We start from the raw sequence: 14331 nt of genomic DNA on the forward strand, positions 1-14331 counted from the left end.
TGTGCTAATCATTTTGAAAGTAAAATGTACAACGAGCCAGATGGTACAATTCGTCGCATATTAAAAAAAAATGCTGTTCCGATGATGGAATATTCTCTGGGTAACATTTATTTTGTAATATATTATAAACTAATTTTGGAAGGCCTTTTCTGAAAAGAATCCATGAATAAATATACAATTATTTCGAAGATTTTCTTCTCTATATAATAATATATAAGTTATAAATAATAATATTTAAGAGGACGTCACACCCTTATGACGTGTTGTCAGATTGTTACGTCTTGTATCGATTCTCGGTCTTACACACGTACGTCTTAGACACTCACTCAATTTTGGTTCTAGAGTAAATATATCTATTATAAACTTGAATTGTGGCAAAATTTATGAGAGCAAGAAGGTGTTATTCATAATAAACGTTGATTATATCGTTTAGAAATAGAGAAAATTACCACATTTTAAAATTACCTTTAACTTTTCAAAATTTAATTTTTTTTTTAATACTCACCTTCTTGTTCTCCAAAATATTGTCATCTTTTAATTTTTTAATAGGTGTTTTTATTGTAACACCACTATTGAGTGAGTTCTACTCAGACTGCGTAAACGCGTTTTGTGTATGTCGTTCGCGTATAGTATGTAAGACGGAGCTGACAACACAATATAATATGTGGGTATGACGTCCTCAAGCCTATCGGTAATTAATAATTATTACATAAATTTATAAGTAGATATTTATTTTGGACCACCAGTTACAGCCTTATATCATAGTTAAATTGTATACATAATGTTTTATTATAAAACAAATTGAGTTAAGAATTGTTAAAATTGTACTTTTAAATTGTCTGGAATACAGAAGAAAGTGTTAATGAGGACAACATATTATATCCTGCAGATAAAATTATTGAAAAAAGGCCGTTCCAATTTAAAGAAACCGTCGTAGCTACAGGTACATACTATTTTGATACAATACAATACTATACATCTACTTATACCTATATGTATATATAATTAAATATTAAACAATGATAAAGATTTTACATTTACTTTTGAAAGTTTACGTGAGTAATATTATGCGTAGGTATATCGTATATAGCTTATGGATTTGTCTTCACAGTTAAAATTCTGTAGGCAATATAAATATAATTTTGGTTTTCGTAATTTCCCCTCGTTAGGCTTTGCATTAATATTATACGTAGGTAGTGATTTTTTATAAGTACCTATTTGCTTGCCCTATTTTTTTACTTAAATTGTACATATTATATTCTAATTTGTTACATAGTGTAATCTAATTTTTAAATAAAATAAAATAGATTAAGAGGACGCTATACCTACCCATACATTTGTTGTCTTCGTCTTAGGGCCGCGCCACACTAGAGCGGTTTTGACGCGCGGTAAAAACGCGCGTATAACGCGCGTCGAAAACGCTAGACGAAAACGCACTACATGTAATAGAGCGCGCCAAACTAAAGCGATTTTAACGCGCGTTACCGCGTGTCACCGCTGTATGCTACGGTTTTGCGTTTTTGCCGCTTCAACCGCTTGCTATTGAAACACATTATTTTCATTGATACGGCACACACTACAGCGGTTACAACGCGCGGTTCCGTTTTTCAAAATTATTTTAAAAAAAGTTATATTTTAAAAAGTTTTCAAAATGATTGATATTGATTTACTTATAAACGAAATTGAGAAAGAAGAGTGTCTATGGAAAACCACTTGTAACAATTATATGGACAAACATGCTAAACAAAAATCGTGGACAAATATAGCTAGTATAGTGTGTAATAATTGGAACACGTCATCAGAAAAAGAGAAAAAAGCTTGCAGTAAGTTTTTTTAAAATCTATGTATTAATTAATAATTAATAAAAAAAACTAAATATTATAATATTATATAATTATATGTATTACCTCAATATATACTTTTATAATATATTATGAAGTAATAACCTAAAATTATGAATGTAACTAAATAACATATATAAGTAATCAGTAATGCATAATGTTCGAATTTAAGTACTTAAAATACATATTAATATAATATCAACTTATATTATAAATTATAATTTACACACTATTCAGTCTATTCTATGACATTTTATGTTAACTACTAAAAATACAGTACAGAAAATAAAAATATGTATGTATTATAATATATTATAGGTACATTCTTGAATAGACATTTTTCAAAATACACAAGAAAAAATAATTTAATTTTAGTTTTAATATAAATATATAATATTATAATTTAGCAAAGCATAGGTAGTTTATGATTTTGATATTATATTTGATTTCAATATTAACTTAAAATGTATAAATAGTTGAAACATAACAATATTTTAAAATAGATTCTTAATAATTATTATTTTGATACTATCTTTATTATTTTTAAAAATAAATTGTACTTATAATTTATAAACCTATTTTTAAACTTGATTTTACCATTCAACTGTTATTAAAATTACTACAACTTAAAAGTATTATGAAGTTAAAATATTATTATGGTAGGTATATTTTCACATAAAATTTAAAATAGTGCTATATAAAGCGATATTGAAAAGGTACTGATCCAGAGTTAAGGAAATATTCAGAAAAATACTCTCTAACGTCTATCCCTTGTTGGCTAGCTCCTAGATTTCTATTTGAGTTTCTATTTTGAAAAACTTTCATATCATTTGAAAGAGTGTCTTCAAATTTATACCCGTCTCTACGCCTGACATAATTATGTAAAATACAACACGCTTTTACTACATCGTCTGCAAAATCTGGCGCAACTAACATAGCACTATGTAAGACGCGCCATTTGTTTGCCAATATACCAAACGTGCATTCGACGTATCTTCGAGCTCTCGATAGACGGTAATTAAATATTTTTCGTTTTTCTGTAAGACCACGTTCAGCATATGGTCTCAAAAGATTTTTATGTAATCCAAATGCTCCATCCCCAATAATAACATACGGTTGTGGACAGGTGTTTGTATTAGGTAAGCAAGTAGGTGCTGGTAAGTTCAACTGCTCAGAATAAAGTTTTTTTCCGAATGGACATTCTTTAAACACCGTAGAGTCAGCCTCTCTACCATATGCACCAACATCAATAGCAGTAAAAATATACTCTGCATCTACAACAGCCATCAGTACAATGGAAAAATACTTCTTATAATTGAAATATATTGACCCCGAATTATTCGGGTTTATACAACGAATATGCTTCCCGTCGACTGCTCCAATACAGTTTGGAAAATTAGTTTTCAAATAAAATTTGTTGGCTATTTGTCCATTGGTTTGGGTTTGGTTCTGGCATTTCTTGAGGCTGTAAGGTCTCCCATAAAATTTGACACGTCTCTCGAACTATACTACTTATAGTGCTTCGTCCGAGTAAAAATTCGAACTGCAGGGCCACAAAATTTGTTCCAGTTGACAAATATCTGAAATAGTATTATGTAAAAAATACTTTGAATATATATAGCTTAAATACAAATATACGATATTCGTTTGTATGATCAAATTTATTCAATAAAAAAATTTTAAATGCGTATATTGTATTTACATATTATATTTTATGAAGTTGATCCTTGTAATCTACCTATTTTTTATTCGTCAAAAAATTATATTTAAAATTTTCTAACGACGTATTATATGATATCAGTATTTTTTAAAACCAAACATCTGGTTTAAGATTATGAACGGAATGAGAAATGTATTGATTTTACAGTAATGAATTTATGTTTTATTTTATTTTATTTTTTTTTTGTGTCAGTCGTCACATTTTGGAGTAGAAACAATGCTTTGATTATTCACAATAATTTAATGTAGTATTTATAGGATTACGTCTTAGATTGACTATCATTAAATAATATTTAAAATAAAAATTATATATATTCATTTTTAAATATCAATTATAAAGGTTAAGAATTTATATATATTACTATTGTATAGAATGATTTATTTTTATTTTAATACTAATATATCAGGTATATTAATATATTATTATTATTATTATACTATAATTGAAAAAAACCATATCTAATTCTAATTCTTTACTTTCTAGTTTTTTTCTTTAGATAGTTATATGTTAAAACTACATATTCTACATGTTTTAATTACCAAAATGGCAAAATACCAACCATATGTTTACTAAAATAAAATTACTAAAAATTATTTAAATAACTGCCATGTTTGAAAATTAGTCGAATAATTTTTTATTCGAATAATTGTGAAATAATTATCACAATAAAAATTATTATCTAAAAAAAAAATTTATTCAAATGACGCCCTACTCTGTTTATATCTACTTCTTATTTTTTAGTTGATGAAATAAAAAAAAAAGTGGAAAAATATTAGGGACAATTATGCTCGGGATTTAAGCCAGCAAAAAAATACTGCTAGTGGGAGTGCATCAAAGCTCACTAGAAAGTATGCATATGCAGATGTACTTTCTTTCTTACAACCAGTACTAAAAAAAAGAAAGTAAGCTTATAATTTTTTTTTTACAATTATTTTTTAATTATGTAACAAATAATTTTTAGAACTCTCTCTCTCTCTATGGTTTCAATCCGTAGATTGGTTTGCAGCCATCTTCCAGTCTTCTCTCCTGTCTGCCTTCCTTTTCATTTCCACATACGAGTTACATCCTTGGTCCTTTATTATCTGTTGAATGAATTCCAATCTTGGTCTACCCCTACGGTTATTTCCCTCTATTGTTCCTTCTATTATCGATTTCAACAATCCTTCGTGTCTTATGATATGGCCTATCCATTCATTTCGCCTTCTGACTATGTTATTCCATAGTGACTTTCCATCTGATAGTCTTTCCAGTACTTCTACATTGGTTACTCTATCCACCCAGCTTATCCTTAGCATCCTTCTATAGCACCACATTTCAAACGCCTCAAGTCTTCTTTTTTCCTCCGCTGTTATTGTCCAGGTTTCACACCCGTACAGGGCAATGCTCCATACATACGTCTTTAACATATTCTTTCTTATTTTCAGACTCATGTTTCTTGATGTAAATATATTTTTCTTTTTGTTAAAGGCTATTTTGGCTTTTTAGAACAACGGGCAATATATCCACACCTTTAACTTTAAATGAGTCAGACGATACTTCTAATATCGAATTTAATGAAGATAGCTTTATGGAGAACAATGATTCAGTGGATATTATAAATATAAGTACTTCTGAGAATACTAGTGCTTCTGACCATACAAGTACTCTTGAGCCAAAAAATAAAAAACAAAAAATAACAACGTTTCAACAAAGTTTGCTAGAAATTATGAAAAACCCTCCAATTATGAAGTCCAGTTCTGAAGAATTTGATCCAGACAAAGCATTTTTATTATCATTCTTGCCAGACTTCAAAAAAATGAACGACAATCAAAAATTAGATTTTAAGATTTTATTTATGCAATCCGTAAAACACATTTTAAATCCTCCCACCGATAGTTCTCAACTTTCAAACATACAACAATTCAACTATCCTAACAACTTTTATAATCCACCTAACTCTTATATTCATTCACTAAATCAATTCCCTGTACAAAGTTTTCATTCAAGTGTTACTTCAAATGTACATCCCATTTCGAGTCATTCTCAACCGCCTCTAAATTCGCTGTCTCCTACTGATTATGAGGATATAAACATGCATCACAGTGTTTGATCTTATAAATTTTATTATAAAAAAATTGAAGTGATTATTTTTTATTATTTTTTATTATTATTTGTTTTTCTACTTAAAAAGGTTCAGAATCGAAATATTTATTTTATTCAAAAGGTATTAAATTTTACTTTGTTTTTATTTGCTATGATATTTATTATAAGTCATCCTATTAAAGTGTATAAGATGTACGTTAGAAAAGAAACTAATTATTATTTTTACATTATTTAATGATAATATTCTAAGAAGATAATTAAATAATATTGTTTATAGACACATAAATAATAAATATATATGCATATTTATGTTATATAGATTTTTAGTTTGTACCTGATTGTAATAGTTAATCTCTCTTCTGGGCTTACTGGACGTCGAAACTTCGTTGTTTTTTTGGTTATTTTTTGACGCAATTTTTCAAGTAATTCATCAAATGACGCAATTGACATTCTATAGTACTCAAAAAATTTGTCCGAGTACTTTCGAATATCATAATAAAAATTAAAAAATCTATTGCTAGGTTCACGGTTTAGATTAAATGGGTGAATCCAAAACTCTCTCTCTCTTCTTGGTGGATCAAGATACCCAAATGATTCTGCCACTGCTATTACTTGAATCGCATTAATATAATAATCATAGTCCATACTGAATAAATACATAAATAAATATTAGATAATAGTTTGTAGTATTAAATAATAAATCAATTAAAAGAACACATGAATACTCAATAAAATACTAAATAAATAAAGTAAATAAATGTAATTTACTTACCTTCTGGATGAGTTTTTAAATATTTATAAAATTGAAAAATATTGGTGTAATATTATCCTGATTATTGTATTAATATATTATTATTTGATTAGTTAATTAATATAATAAAAAACAAATTACTGTTTTTTATATTAATATGTATTTGAGAATCGCAATTGTGAACTGTACTGCTCAACAAATTTGAGTCAACTAAACGCAAAATAAACGCTTTAGTGTGACACTAACAAACGCGCGTTAAAACCGCGAGCAAAAATGAAGCGTTTTTACCGCGCGTCAAAACCGCTCTAGTGTGGCGCGGCCCTTACACACGCACGTCACAGCAAATTGTTGTTCACTAGTTTCAATAGTGTGCTGTTAGTTTTGATACTAGAGTGAATTGACCTATTATAAAACTTTTAAATAAGAACATTATCTGTGCTTAAGCGCGTTGAAGATTTTTCTAAATTTCCATTTTAAAATAAGATATGGGTACGTAAATATCAAAAATTAAAATTTTTTGTTTAGATAATTTGACATCAGCTGAATCGCTTGAAGTTTTAACACCGAAACGTAAATATGATAGGCGTCAGAGATCAATTAGCCCCGTTGCCAAGCAGCTTCTGTTCGATGAAAGTCCAAGTTTATCTATAACACCAACTACGAAATCTTTTGTATCATCAATGATTTCATTTCCTACTCCCCCAAAAAAATCACCGAAAAAAAAGTTGTTCACGGAATCTGTTCTTAAACAAAAGTTATTCACTCTACGAAGGATTTTAAAAAGAAAACGAGCTATAATAAGCGCTTTGAAAAAAAAAAAAGAAAAAACTCAAAATATATCTAAAAATGTTGTGAGAAATTTTTTTAACAGGACAAAATTTCCATCAAAGAATTCCAAAGCCCTTACAATGATGCAAGTTCTACATAAAAAACGTAAGCCATGGTCTCCCCAAGAAAAAAAAATTGCTTTGTCACTTTATTATAAATCGCCATCCACTTACAATTATATGCGTAAAAGTGGTATTATACTACCGGGGAAAAGCTTATTTGATTTCGAGGATGCCGCTTTTTTTTACTTACAACTTAATGTGTTCCAGGACGCAACCAGGGGGGTGGACCCCGGCCCGGACCCCAACTGGGATCATGCCATAGTATTTATTTTTATTTTATATTTTTAAAGTTACCCAAAAGTTTTCATCAAAATGTATTGATTATAATTATTATTATTAGAGTTGGTATAATAATATAATTGTATATATAAAGCAATGAAATGTATTTATAATGTATAAAGTATATACTGTCGTATACGCCGATTGCTCGAACGTATACCAAAAATAAAGTAAAACCAAAATTACGTAAAAGAAGAACTTTATTCACATATGACGTCTAGTGGTAATCGAGTCACACGATTACCACTACTGGACCCTTTGCTGTCTTAGCCATATCTCTTATATATTAAACTTACAATCGAATTGCTATCGATTGTTTTGCATTTTTCTATTATTACGTTAAATTTACAGTTCATAGACACTATGACACTATGACTATTATGTAATTGTTATTATAACCCGATTAATAAATTATTAAACAAATTTATTTACATTTCTTATTATTATATCTTGCTTACTATGCTAACTGTAATATAAAGTTTACTGACACTGAATTGCACAATTGTTATTTTAACCTATTTGTGTGAATAATTAAGTATTGCTTAACTTATTTAATTTCGCTATTTTGCTTATTATCTATAGTTTTTTCTTAACTTATTTCTTACGTACTAATATCTCTTATAAAATATTCATACATATAATACAACAATACTCAGGAAGAGAACAAAAAAACAATATATAATAAATAAAAAATGTTCCTGGACCCCCCCCCCTTGAATAAATCCTAGTTGCGCCACTGATGTGTTCTATTATTTTTAAGTTCTTTTCCGGGATCGTCGGTCGATGTGGTCAACAACATTCTCATTACGTTCGTACCTCGCACTTTTTCAACGTGAATATTTGTCGTATTTACACATTTAATTTGTATTTATATTGTTTGTCAATGTCCTTAAGAAACATAACAAGTAATGATTGACATTGTTTCATTGAACAAAAATTTTAATTGTTATAATACAACATAAGCATTGTAGTTACTGATTTGTAACCAAACCAGACACTGTTGACCATAACAATTGCTATAACACACACCATGTACAGCGTTTTATGCATGTAATATTTTTATTAATTACTTACATTATAATAATAATTATAATACACATTGTTCTGTATGTTTTTTTTTTATGTCTCATGTTCAAAATATATATCAAATATATCATAAAAATATACAATATTCTTAATTATTTACCATTACAAACAATTAAAAAGAATAAACTCCAATACTTAAACGTATTATTGCCAAGTTTAATTTTACGTATACAATAATATACATATTACATATATTTATTGTTTGTTAATATTACACTTTACTATAGTGTTCTTTAAAATACTTTATATTCCTTTAATTTGATTTTCAAATACATGTGTACATTGTACAATATATGATGTGGTCGATTAAATTATAATATAATATGTATGTGTTTAAGAACTAACATCACACTTTCACAGGAATATATTTACACTGGTTGAGGACAGATAGCTAGACACTCAATTGCAATTTTTCGAATTCATTTGTTTTTTGTTTTACAAACACAAAAGAACCGGGCAAGCGACCTAACACCGTATTACACTGGTTGAAGAGTAATAGACAATCAATTACCATTTTTCGTATTTTTATATTATGTATATGTAATATAATATATATTATTACATAATTACACATTCCAAAAACCAGTGGCGTAGACAGGAATTTTCATTGGGGGGGGATATGACGTATACCCCAAAAAACTAGCAAATTTTTGTATAAAAAAAACTTATTTTATTTTTTCTACAAAATGTGTACACTATAAAGTTTACAATATAATGTCTATTTTTCTTGATTGTTGTGACATAATATCTATAATTTCTTCGGGCGTAATAGAAACTTCTCGGTGAATTGATAGCAAAGTTAATCCATTTAGTCGAGTCTGAAAAGTAATTACATAAATAGATTTATACTAACCTTAAATATGAAAAATAACTATTTATTTTTACTTCAGCCATCGTATTCCTTAAGTATGTTTTCAGCCTTTTGTAATAATTTCATTTTGTATTTGAGGACTTATGTATTTGTTTCGAGACTCGGATTCTAGATGATTTTTTAAATAATCTATGTCTTTAGCTTTATATTTTAGAATAGCTCGAAAATTACCTTCATTCAAATTAGAATTATTACCATCAGACTCATCTAAATTAAACATAAAATATTAATGCAAAATTTAATGTATTATACTATACATAAGCTATAAATACAAACTATTAAAGTTTATTGGGCCAAAATCTCTGTGTCCACGGAGTGCGATCTCTTGTCTACCACAAAGGATAATACATTCTATAATTGGAATTAATTTCAACCTGTTTAGCTTCTTCTGTTTGATCCTAAAATATAAACTTATTGAGTACAAGTAAGACAATTAAAGACAATTTGACATATTATACCTTTCATCGTCCAATTTATCAATAACTGATGGTGCATTGTTTAAAAAAATATTTAAAAAATGTTCAGATTTTAAAAAAGAAGTTTTGTGATATTCCAAACTATTATGATTCGATAAAACCTAAAATTTATTTTTAATTAGTAATCATTTTTCTAAATTATAATTTCTATGTTTAATACTTCTGTAGCTTTCTTCCAGTTTTGAAATGGTGTTAAAACAAGACTGCATAAGCGTTGTGATCCAATACCACCAGCAAAAGCAAAAACCACACAGTACTTACAAAAAGCCCCCTCAAGTTTTTCTGAATAAGATAGCCATGGATACGCTTTCAACCATTTGTACTGGAATTTAAGACCTCTTTTTTTCCATTGATCTAAGAGTGGAAATTTATAATTTTCTGGTGGTACCCATAAGTCAGTTAATACCTAACAAAAATTTTGACATACTTTTTGGTATTACGAGCTTAAAAAAAATCGCACTGGACTACAAAAAATACATAAATGTGCGTATACCTCCCAAGAATAGAATAAGACCTAAAATTTAGATTTTTGACCAAAATTGGACTTAAAAAAAAATAAAAAGTACGTGTTACAAGTCACCTCATTTTTTGGGTGACTTGTAACAACTATGAAAATTCAATGGAAATATCAATTTAAAAACGTTAGAGTGGACTTGTAACAACATTTTTATTTTAAAAATAATCACAAGAACATGTTAAATAAATATTTAAAAAAACAGGTTGACTTTACCTTTTTTCAACTGTATAAAAACATAATTAAAAAAAAAAAAAAAAAAATATATAAATAACATGACAAAAACAAAATATAAAACTTTTTAAATAAAAAAAATAACTTAATACTAACACTTGATACTAAATTTACCTTAGGATAAGACTTTATCTTTTTTTAACAGTAGGTATTTAATACTTTATCTTAAATTATAAAAATTATATTAATAAGGAATTTGATGAATAAAAATAAAAAAATCATAACATTATAATAATAGGTACTTAATACTTAATAGATACCATTGGAACTTTATTGGAACTTCAAATTGCCTCTTCTTTGACTTTTTACTACCATTTTTTTAATTATTTGCTCCCTTGATATAGTTGCTTCATCAATGATGAATGGAAAACAATAAAATCCAGTCATTTGGTTGTTTTTTCTTAAAAATTTACTTGTATATTCATTTTCTTCAATATCAGTCACTTGGCCTATATACATTTCAATATTTTTTTTAATTGTTTGAAATTTTACCATAACAAAATCATCAACATTAATTTTATCACATTTTTTATTTATGTTTTCTTCAGTCTTATTTATATTATTATATTCAGTCTCATGAGTTACCATCATGTAATCATCTTCATTTAATATATTTTTATCACTATTATTATATTCAGTCTCATGAGTTACCATCATGTAATCATCTTCATTTAATATATTTTTATCACTATTATTATATTCAGTCTCATGAGTTACTATTATGTAATCATCTTCATTTAATTTATTTTTATCACTATTATTAATTTCAACCTCATCAACTATTAACATTCCTTCACCATCAATTAATACATTTTCTTCATTTTTTTTATCACAATTTCTTTTTTTAACTTTCTTTTTTTCTTTTGTTTTTGTGGTTATAATATCTTCTATAATTTCTTCATTATTAAATAATATGCTTTCTTCTGTCACACTGCATCCTGCTTTTATATTATATTTTTTTCTCTTACTGACTTTTTCACCAACTTTTCCAAACCTAGTTTCTTTGAAAATATCATGTTAAGCTTCAGGAATTATTATAGATGCAGAACTGTTTATAGAGTCTAAATCTTCAATGGGCAATCTTTTCAATACTTTTTCTCTGTCGATGGGGTATATTCCTGTTGCTTCAAACCCTGCTTTTATATTGCTCATTTGTGAAACTGAAAGCTTTTCCAAGGTTTTTTTAAGAAGTCTAGGAAAAATCTCTTTTGGAATAGGACCTCTCCTAGCTCTTTTATAGGCTTTTTAAAACTTTTCGCCATGCAATTTTAATTGGTCTAAAGCAAGACACATCTAGCGGTTGTGTCAAATGAGTACTATTGGGTGGCAAAAATACAAATTTTATATTATTTTCTTTACACAACTGTATAATTTTTATTGACATATGACTTGCCAGGTTGACCCCAATAACTACTTTTTTACCTTCCATTCGTCGAAAATGAGGTATAACGACTGTAATAAACCAATCTTCAAAAATACTTTGATCAAACCACCCAGATGGTGTTCGATTATACCTGCATTTGTCTGGACCTTCAGTAGTCCACGAATCCCACAACTGAGTGGATTTATATACAACATAAAGGGGTAGCATAGAATCAGCAGCATCGACAGAAAACATCACTGAGGTTGCTGACTTTGATGAATCCATTATATTGTCAGCATGTTTAGAGGTTTTTCTTACCAAGACTTTAATTCGACCTGGATCATCAACAAAATTAGTTTCATCATAATTTATTATGTTTTGTGGTGAACCTGAGAGAGAAATTTCCAAGTTATCAAAATATTCGTTAACAACTGTTCTTGACACTGCAGCTCGTGAACGTTTAATATTTTCACCAAGTCGTGTTTTTAAAACTGTATTGTATCTTTCAATAAAATTTTTATACCAAATTTCACCAGGTAAATTGTTTTTAAATGGTTTAAGATTTTTGCCAGCACGATCCAAGTATGATTTGACTAGATTTTTCAAATCATTTTTTTCGAACGGATAACCCCAATCAGAGGCATACAATATAGCATCAACAATACATTTTTCTTCTAAGGATGTTAATACATTTTGTCCACCGTGTTTTTTAACGTTTTTTTTATTTATTTTTCTACTTATAGTAGCAGTAGATATACCATATTTATTATATGCTTCTCTGTATGAAAGTTTTTTTTGTCTTACCTCATCGATGGCCTGTTTAAGGGTTTCGTAACTGTAATTTCTATAAGTCCGGCTACCCGGTATACGTGTGTGTTTGTTAGGCATTTTTGGTGTTTCAAGTCACCCTCAATTTTTTTCTGTAAAATAAAACTTAAACTATAAAATTGGAAAAAAATATTTTTAGACTTCCAACTACAAAATTCTTCTTTTGAAGTGTCCTTTAAAGTATAAAAAATATACAAACCTTTACACTTGACTTCATTCACCGAGATTTGATGCACTTTTGAGAGCAATGATAAAATCACTATTATCAAACGAAATGTTTGGTTATTTTTTTTGGAGGTAATGATAAGACCAAACACATGGTTGATAATAACAATTATTATCACAAAAATGGTAAATTTAATTTTAATGGAGGTAGAATTAAATTATATCATTTTATCTCAGAGATAACCTGATAAGTTTAAAGAAAAACCGAATCGTTTCATTTCACCTCGCAGTTCCAAGTCACCTCGATTGACTACTAGACTTTTTACGATATTTTCTTTACAATCCCGTCTCCGATCTAGGGTACTCACTTAGAGCGAATATCACTTAGACCGAATTTCACAGCAGAGCGAGGCACACTTACACCGATACACCGAGGCACGCCGGCCGCTATTATTATAAGTATATATACATATTATTAAGTGTATTACTATAACGCGTTAAGGGAGTAAATTTTGAATTGTTATGTTTTCAATTTTTATGACATCTGATATGTTTTATAGTTTCTTATATATCAAAAACAACATCTGAACTTTGACATTAGGAAGTATGACAATTATGGATCTAACTTTCGGACATCAATGTACATCATATTATGATGACTGATAGCTAGTCATTCAATTACCATTTTCACTAAATAAATTTTATAATATAAAAAAAAGAACCAGGCATGCGACAGGCATTAGTATCTAGCTTAAACTGTAGTAGATAGGATAAGGCGTAAGTTCCCCGTGGTAGGTAATAGGAGGTAGCGTGTAAGATTCCCTCTCTGGCTGTGCCTTTGGCGCATTTTTACGGCGACGTTCTAATTAACGTCTCTTCCGCCCGTATCCAACAATTTTTTGCATTTTTTTTTCGAGTTAGTTTTTGATTTTTTAATTTGAATTTTGCAAATTAAAGCTATTGCTTTCACTTATACAATAAATACATACCTCTACGATTTTTTTTAATACCATATTATTATGATTATTATAAGTATATATACATATAAAGTGTAGACGTGTAGTATTACAATGCGTTTAGGGAGTACATTTTGAATTGATATGTTTTATAAATTAAAAATATTTATCTTTTACTTAATACTTAAAAAAATGATATATGTTTTATAATTTCTTACACTTACATATCAAAAACAATATCTGAATTTTGACATTAGGAGGTATGAAAATTATGG

The 14331-nt window shown here is 28.1% G+C and overlaps 2 long non-coding RNA genes and 1 pseudogene across 2 annotated transcripts; all 3 read right to left on the minus strand.

Annotated features, from left to right (window-relative positions):
• Positions 1-2263: 2263 nt before the first annotated feature.
• Positions 2264-6711, minus strand: LOC126554538 (uncharacterized; annotated as a pseudogene).
• Positions 6712-9296: 2585 nt separating this feature from the next.
• LOC126554536 (uncharacterized) lies at positions 9297-9573 on the minus strand. The gene is made up of 2 exons (XR_007606688.1): positions 9535-9573; positions 9297-9467 (listed from the first exon to the last, which is right to left on the minus strand). It is a non-coding gene; the product is annotated as an uncharacterized LOC126554536 (long non-coding RNA).
• Positions 9574-9655: 82 nt separating this feature from the next.
• LOC126554537 (uncharacterized) lies at positions 9656-10396 on the minus strand. Its single transcript, XR_007606689.1, has 4 exons — positions 10157-10396; positions 9979-10097; positions 9797-9918; positions 9656-9727 (listed from the first exon to the last, which is right to left on the minus strand). It is a non-coding gene; the product is annotated as an uncharacterized LOC126554537 (long non-coding RNA).
• Positions 10397-14331: the final 3935 nt, after the last annotated feature.

The sequence above is a fragment of the Aphis gossypii genome, unplaced genomic scaffold (genome assembly GCF_020184175.1).
Source record: "Aphis gossypii isolate Hap1 unplaced genomic scaffold, ASM2018417v2 Contig00534, whole genome shotgun sequence".
Classification (NCBI taxonomy): domain Eukaryota; kingdom Metazoa; phylum Arthropoda; class Insecta; order Hemiptera; family Aphididae; genus Aphis; species Aphis gossypii.